We start from the raw sequence: 8,127 nt of genomic DNA on the forward strand, positions 1-8,127 counted from the left end.
AAAGGTGCCTCTTTCAGTGCAAGACTTGCACTATTTATAAGCAGCGAATGCGATCACAAATAATGGCAGCGCTGCCCCCTGAGCGTGCAACTTACTCGGTACCATTTCACTCAACCGGTGTTGATTTCGCTGGGCCATTTATGGTAAAGACATCCCAGCTTCGACGAGCGTCCCACACAAAAGCTTATGTTTGCGTATTCGTATGCTTCTCCACAAAAGCTGTATATTTAGAGTACTGCACAGATTTGACCACCGAAGCGTTCAGAGCCGCATTCACTCGCTTCGTCGGTCGGCGCGGACTGCCAAACAAAATAATGTCGGATAATGGGAAGACGTTTATCGGAGCTCAGCGGGCTATCCAGCGCGATTTCGTTTTATTCCTCAAAGAGGCAGCTTTTGAACGCAGAACGATATGCGGTGCAGGGGCTCTCTTGGCAATTCATACCGCCATATGCCCCTCACATGGGCGGTCTGTGGGAAGCCGCCGTAAAAAGTTTTAAAACCCACTTCACTAAAGTCGCTGGAAACCATAAATTCACATTCGAGGAATTCACCACTCTCCTCGTTTGGATCGAAACAGTCCTTAACTCGCGCCCTCTCTCCCCCATGTCCCAAGATCGAAGCGACTTATTAGTTCTAATGCCAGGCCATTTTCACCGCGGGGCCCCCCTGGTTTTCCTACCTGAACCTAGTGCCGAAAATGTATCACTCACTACAATATGGCAAAAATTGAAAGTTCTCCATCAGCAATTCAGCTCCCGCTGGAAAACCGAGTATCTGCAAGAACTGCACACCCGGAAACTCAATATTAGCGAAGCGGATTTGGTGGTCCTCAAAGACGATCACTTGCCACCAAACGATTGGGGCCTTGGCCGCGCGAGTGCATAAATATTGCATCAACTCTTTGGCAACATCGCACATCACAGGTGCATGCAACTCAGCAGACAGTTGCCACCACTGTGGGAAAGCGCACCACACTCTGTTGCACCGTTCTACGCCGCTGGCCCCTGAACGCAATCACCGAGAGAAAGTGCATAAGCCAGTCCGCAGTGGGCGAACCACAGTCCCCAGCTGCATAGTAAAGAAGCCCAGAAAGCAGACGTATGGCGACAGCCACCCCGTTCAACAACGCATCCGCAACCTCTTCAACCAGGCTGTGCTGACACTGGAGAAGTTACAAGAGCTACTACACCTCGCACCGGTGCAGGCGGGCCGGCATGTCGAGGACATGGACGCCAATCTCTTAGAGTTTGATTGATTTCATGTCTTTGTTTTTTAAATGTAAATTATAATATGCGTGTGGCTGGCAACACTAATGCTTTGCTATTGTGAATTATCCTTCGAAATAAACTGCATTGTAATGGTTGCTGATATTGTAAGCGATGACATGGGGTGACCTGTGTTCGCAAGTAACGTAATTTTCACTTTTGCTTTAACCATCGCCGCGGCTGCATCGCACGTCCACCTATCTATCGCTATTAATTAAACCACTCGGGCTAAAATGGATTCGTACATTCAACTAATTGTAATCATCAATACGTTCAATAAAACCATTGTGGCGAATTATTTGAATTATACAAAATCTAACCGTTTTCATTTATTGCGGATCTTCGCTCCTCCGGCGCACCCTGCCCCCCACTTGGCAATCCCATAAATTATATACAGGGGCTGAACACCTTTTGCAGAGAACACCTTTCTGCGTAGGCAGCCTTTGGCCGCAATTAGGAATTATAACCCTCAGTAAGTAGAATTCTCTTTTCTGTGTTTCCTAAGAAGAAGGGCGCAACACCTGTTGTACAGAACACCTTCTGCGTTTGCGGCCTTCGGGATTATAACCGTCACTAAGTAGAATTCTCCTTTCTGTGTTGCCGGAGAAGAGGGGCCTTTATTTGTGTGAACTACAATAAGTGTAAAGTTGGCACTTGCTTGTAAATGCATTTACATCTTCTATTATCACTGAATTCTTAAACCTCAAAAGCAGATCATAATAAAATATGTATATCAAATTAAAGGTAAGAACTTGCACTTTCTAAATGTTATATAAGTCTTAAGCATGGATTATTTAATGAAAAAATTATAACATTTTATTTGTTTTTTAATATTTTTGGCTTAAATATAAAAACAAGCATACACATTTTATATATCAACTTGAAGATAAATTAATTTATTTTGGCCTTTTGAATCGGTTTCGCAGTTTAGATAATATTAATATTTTAAAATATCACGAATTTTTTGTTTTACCTCTTATATCTACTTTACTTTTTAATTGCGGCAAATAATATTTATATAGTTGAAATCAGCTTAAAAAGTACTAGCGATCTGCATTTTTCGTTTTCCTATAGCTGAATGGTTGGTTATCTTGATGTATGCCGATTTTTTAAGCTTGTATTGTGATTGTGATCGTTTAAAAAATGCACTAAATACGAGAATGACAAAAGTTTGCCAAGTAGCAAAATTGTATATTGTATTGTACATATAAGTCAAGAATGATAGAATACAAGATTGCGCCAATCGAGCTGAGAGCAACTGGCCGTGACGTCAATAAGTACCAGAATGAGAGAGCAAAGACGAATTCAATAAGAAAATAAGAAGAATCGAACAGCTGGGGCGAAATTGAAAGGTTTGTTTACAAAGTGCATAATAAATCGCGGATTTACGGAATTATTTAGTTTTAAATGGTAAATTGGTTGTTTAAAAGTAAAGAATGTGTACTTATTAAATGCAATGCAAATCGCTGAAAGTGTTAAATCACTGCAATCATTATAATGATTTGCATTTTTTCAGTAATTGAACAAATACCAGCGGGCAGCCAGCGGGTCAGTTGCTGGTAACAATTTGCAGAACGATTCCACGGTGATCGTTGCATCGTCGTCAATTAGTGAAATCAGTAACCAAGCTTTTAAAATAAAGGAAAACCTCCTACTCCGCTATACATATAATTACTTTCATTATTTAGCTACTTTTCCGGCATCCGCAACAAACGCTGGCCCAAGCCTGCAAATTATTGCCAGCAGCTGGAACGCTGGCTGCCCACTGGCATTTGTTCAACTACTTAAAAATTCACTTTGTAAACAAACCTTCACACACATCAAGCGGCTCATCTGGATGAAATGAAAAGGCTGTTAGATGTAATGCAGGAACGTGCTCCCGATGTTGAACATCAGTTCAAAGAAAAGTCAAATGAGTTGGAAATGGCGCAGCTTATCATACGCCAGTTGTCGGATAAGGCCAATGTAAACCAAGGCGGCAATCGTATAGAGACCTTGACGTAGACGCAATTTATGTACGAGGAACAGATTAGAGACTTACAAGTAAGTTAGAAGTAGAAGTGCATTTGAAGATGTTTACATTATTATGTTTACGCATTTCTTACAGTCTATGGTGCAGGAATTTATGATGGTCACAAAATATATTGGCAAAAACATAGCAAGTGCATATGCCAAGTTGGAAAAATTGACAATGCGTGAGTATAAAATGAAAAGGTGTTCTTAATTATAAATATTACTTTACCTTTTCTTTTGCAGTGGCCAAAAAGAAGAGTCTTTTTGATGATCGACCGCAAGAGATTCAAGAATGGACTTACATCATGGTGTATGCGTTACAATCTAAATTAGCCAGCATGGGCACCGACTTCAAACAGCTGTATACTGTCGTACTGTTGTATTTCAGAAACTTTAAACGGCTAAAGCTATATATAAGGAATTCGCAAGCTAACATAAAAGTTTTATTATAAAATTTCACACAATTAAAAAATTGTTGGTGGGTATTTATGCAACCTCACAAACGCGGATTTGCATTATCATGATACGCGGTTTTGCATTTTGTTGATACGCGGTTTTGTACTTTAAACGACGACTTGCAAAGAGCGCTATGTAAAATTTGTTCGATTTTTAGTTTTTGATGGATTACGTACCAGTATTTAAAGTAGTTTCATGTCCAGTAACAACAGAGTGCAAAATCTTTTTATATTCTGAAAAAAATAGCATCAAATGTTAAGTCTTCTTCCAAAAGTCGCTATCATACTTATTTATAAACTTTCAAAAGTATCTATCTTCTGATGAACTTAGAGAACTGCTTTAGGTCGTATAGACTGTTAATGTTATCTTATGACATGTTATGTTACGTTACAATTTTATAAGGCTCTTTTTTATCCAAATTTTTAGGTAATAAAAAAGATTAAATTTAAATGTTACTTGTTGTCGTAGTCGTTTTTTCAAATGTATGGCTTTCTATTATAACATCACATAACGCTGTTTGCAAGTGGACTACTCATATGTACATTTCTTATTCGTTATCACGACAGTCAAAAATTGATCTCTTTGTTAATTTTTTGCGGCCCTGAAAAGGGCCTTTTGTGTATATATGGTATTGTGTATGTAGACCCAGATAAGCTTATATAAAGCATTTGATCCCTTTGTAAATTCCTTGCGGCCCTGAAAAGGGCCCTTTATGTATACAAACACAGGGAAGCTAATGTTTGCAAAAAATTTGATCACTTTAGCAATTCGTGGCGGCCCTGAAAAGGGCCTTTTGGTGTATCAAGAGCATTTACCTGTAATTAAATGAATTTATATTGCTATGCAATTAATGAACCATTTCCTTACGGGAGGCATTCTACGCATTCATCTTAGGTATATTTCACTTCTGATCACATGAGTGCACGTACTCCAGATGTTGATGTTGACCCTAAAGCTAGCAAGAAAAGGATTTTGGTAATGTTTTTGCAATATGTAAATTTATAGCTCACTATGTCATTTTATTTATATAAAAATATAAAATTTATTCACTTACCAGGCCTGCTGCATACCTTGCTTATTTGTTGATGGTACCAAATGCACTTAAGTCAATATTTTTTTATATTTTCTTTTTTTACTGTGGGCATTTTCTATGAGTTCTTTGTTTAGTTTTCTTATTTTAAAGAACATTCTTGCCCTGAAAAATAATTTTTTTACTTTAATATCGCAATGGATATTCGAGGCTTGCTCAATGTGTTTTTTTACAAAGTCGTTTGTAATAAGCAAGCCATCTTCATTCATTGCTTGAAACACTGACTCTAAGTGACGCATTTGGTCCATCATTGCAGAGCTGGGTACTTTCAAGCCACCCTCGCTCAAGTGACTTGCCCATGAAAACGACGGGTCGTCATTGCTCCTGAGCGATGTGCTGGGGATGTCATCCTGGAGTCTGTGACAAATATACCCGGCTAAATGCTCGAGGCCATCATGCTCCAAGTCGCTGAACTCAGCTTCTTCAACCGGCCATAGTTCCGAGCCTTCTTGCAAATTTTGCAGGAATATACCTGATAATATAATATGTCGTATAATATAATATGATAATATAATATAATAATATAATAGAATATAATATGTCATATAATATATTTTAATTGGAGAATACAATTTTTGAAGAACCTGTGAGTGGGGGTTGCGTCATTTCTAAGTCCGGCGTATCATCCTCCTCTACATTCGCAGAGTCTGACAAAACGCCTTTGTTGTGGCCAAGCAGATAAAGTCTGAGGCGGTACTTAAACTCCTGCTGGTCCGGGTGATCATGCAACCCACCTTTTGAACGAATCACACCAAAGCACTTTTCCAAGACATCTTGGTTGAGGCGATATGCTAATACATACTTAACATCGAAGCGAGATTTGATCTCATCAAACATCATCTTCAATGCATTATTGCTTTGTATGATTCCTGAAAGGTAAAAAACATGTACTTATGTATATATACATACATATATATTTAAGGGGTTTGAAACAAAATAGAATTGAATATTTTTAATAGTTTTCATATAAGTTTCTAAGTTTACCTTTCTGAAATGGAAGAAGGGACTGCCTTCCAATTACCCTCATAGTTTTAACCAAAGCAGTCATTTGATCCAAAATGGTGTCCTGCTCTTCCTTCGCTAAGCCATAAGCGTGACCCCGTTTCCTTGAGTCAGCGTGAGGCACCCTCACGTTGAGCACATCAAACCAGTCATTTGCCTAAAATGTGAACAATTGGGAGATAAATGTATGTATAGATGTAAGCATATAGAATTATATTTATTTACTAATACTTACTATTTTGAAGCGCTGGAAACATTCGTTCCAGTTTTTATCTGCTAAATGGCCCAAACTTGCAGCCCTCGTTATGGCCTGTGCAACTGTGTGCGAAAATAGTTTCGCAGCCGTTTTCACTTTCTGGCGGTGAGGTCCAGCCACGTTCACATGACTTGCTGAAATTTTGTGTGTGATCGTCAGGTCCGTGGAGGTGCATGACAACAACTCCAAAATGATTTCTTTTTTCACCGGTTTCCCATTTATGAGAAACCCTTGATCAAGGAAATGATTTCGGAGCAATTTCAGCAAGTGAGGAACATCAGCAAAAACGAATACTTTCTGCTCTTTGAAAATGAACCTGTATAACGATATGTTTAAATAATTGAGCATATAGTATATATGTACATTTGTAAATTTGGTATCTTACCACGGCTTCTCCTTGTTATAGATAGGTCATTGAAGAGGGATCTGTTAGTGCCCCCAAGATCGCACACAATCGCCAAAACGTTATACCCACAACTTTGCGACTTCTCCAAAATGCTAACTAGCACCACGAAGGTCATTTTACGATCGAAATCGTAAAACACAGGCTGTTTCCACTTTGACATAAGACCTAAAAATATATATACATTTTAAAATCATAACATCAAAGTAACAAAGTTGATTGTAGTACTTACCTCTAAGCATAGCAACTTGGACATAACTCACGGGCGCTAGTGTTGAGTCCGACGAAACATCATAACAGTAAGTCTGTCTGACTTTCATTTCGTCGAAACTCAAAACACATAGCTTCTGGGTGGTGGTCATGTGAGTAGAGGCTCCGAGCAATTTGAAAACTGGTTGAATTAGTCCTCTGGAAATGTCTACCTTCTGGGCCCAACGTTGCAAGGTGCGAACTCCAGGAAGTGGAAATTCTAGCTTGTGCAGCAGACGGTATGCCTTGGGACTTGCAGCATATAGCGTAATGGACTGCGCTATGTCCTTTTCCGTCCAAGTTGGCCTCTTCGTGCCTTTTTTCATCTTGCTGATCTGACCAGCAGAGAAAATGTTTGCCAACTTTTCTTCTACATTTGCCAACTCCATCCTCACCTCCGACAAGCTCTTACGCAATGACTCCACTTCCAAGTCATGCCTTTTCTGCTGCAAATGCGCTTCTCGCTTTAAAGCCGCAATCTCGCTTTGTTGCCTGCTGTGTTCGCTTTTGAGAAAAGCGTTTTCGCGTAATGAAGCATAATACGTATAAACAAAAAAAAATTTAATATGGTTTGTATAGATGTATATATATATGTATGTATGTAGATTTAATTAAACTTTGAACTTACAATTTTTCTTGCAGATCCTCAACCTCCTTAAGCGTGCTGTCATAGTAAAACACCTTGCTAGGTGTTGTGGCACGATGTGGGGAACACAGAGGCGTCAAGGCATCTGGCAATATGCCACAGTTCTCCTCGTCCGCGCGGTTATGGCCCATAAGACCTTCGGCTTCTGAAATTTACTTTTTTATAACTAGGAGAACTTCAACTATATAAACTTGTAATCCGTTTGGAAGTGGACTGCTCCAGTAGATCGCTCACAATGGTTTTGTACACTTGCTGCTGGGCTTCTTTGTCAGGATCTGGCATTTCCGCAGCAGGCTTGAAAATTGTCGGCACAACGCCCCGCTTTAGTTTACGGTTTTTAGCGTAGCCTAATACAATTTAAAACATTTCTTTTAATAAAAATCAGTATTAATGAAAAGTGAAAAATATAAGCTTCCGGGGGGTTTCATATTTACGATGAGGGCGGCTACCTTTCGTGAAATTTACTCCTGAGTCACACCATCCTCACGAAATCCAATAAGCGTTTATTGGCGAATTAAATAGTATAACTTACCCATTTTATATTGAAGCTCGTTCTCGAAGTCATCAGCGGTGAAGTGTTTTACACAGATGACGCTGGTTCGGGCGTTGAAAATCGTTGGTCTCCGGCAGAACTGGATCCACTTTTCCACCAACTCAATGTCGGCCGGAAAAGTAAAAAAAGCGCACCCAGATCCTTTGGCACTTACACTAGCACAATTAACCACTGCACACCTCATTTTTTTC

General features: G+C 39.4%; 1 long non-coding RNA gene across 2 annotated transcripts; it reads left to right on the forward strand.

Moving 5' to 3' along the window:
* The first annotated feature begins 2,611 nt into the window (after window positions 1-2,611).
* Window positions 2,612-3,575, forward strand: LOC118736449. 2 transcript variants are annotated; one of them, XR_004992675.1, is made up of 4 exons: window positions 2,612-2,678; window positions 3,094-3,311; window positions 3,376-3,463; window positions 3,525-3,575. It is a non-coding gene; the product is annotated as an uncharacterized LOC118736449 (long non-coding RNA). The 2 variants fall into 2 exon arrangements; XR_004992674.1 differs by lacking the exon at window positions 2,612-2,678 and having other exon boundaries at window positions 2,985-3,311.
* Window positions 3,576-8,127: the final 4,552 nt, after the last annotated feature.

The sequence above is a fragment of the Rhagoletis pomonella genome, unplaced genomic scaffold (genome assembly GCF_013731165.1).
Source record: "Rhagoletis pomonella isolate Grant_MI unplaced genomic scaffold, Rhpom_1.0 Rhpom_scaffold_00003, whole genome shotgun sequence".
NCBI classification, from domain to species: Eukaryota; Metazoa; Arthropoda; class Insecta; order Diptera; family Tephritidae; genus Rhagoletis; species Rhagoletis pomonella.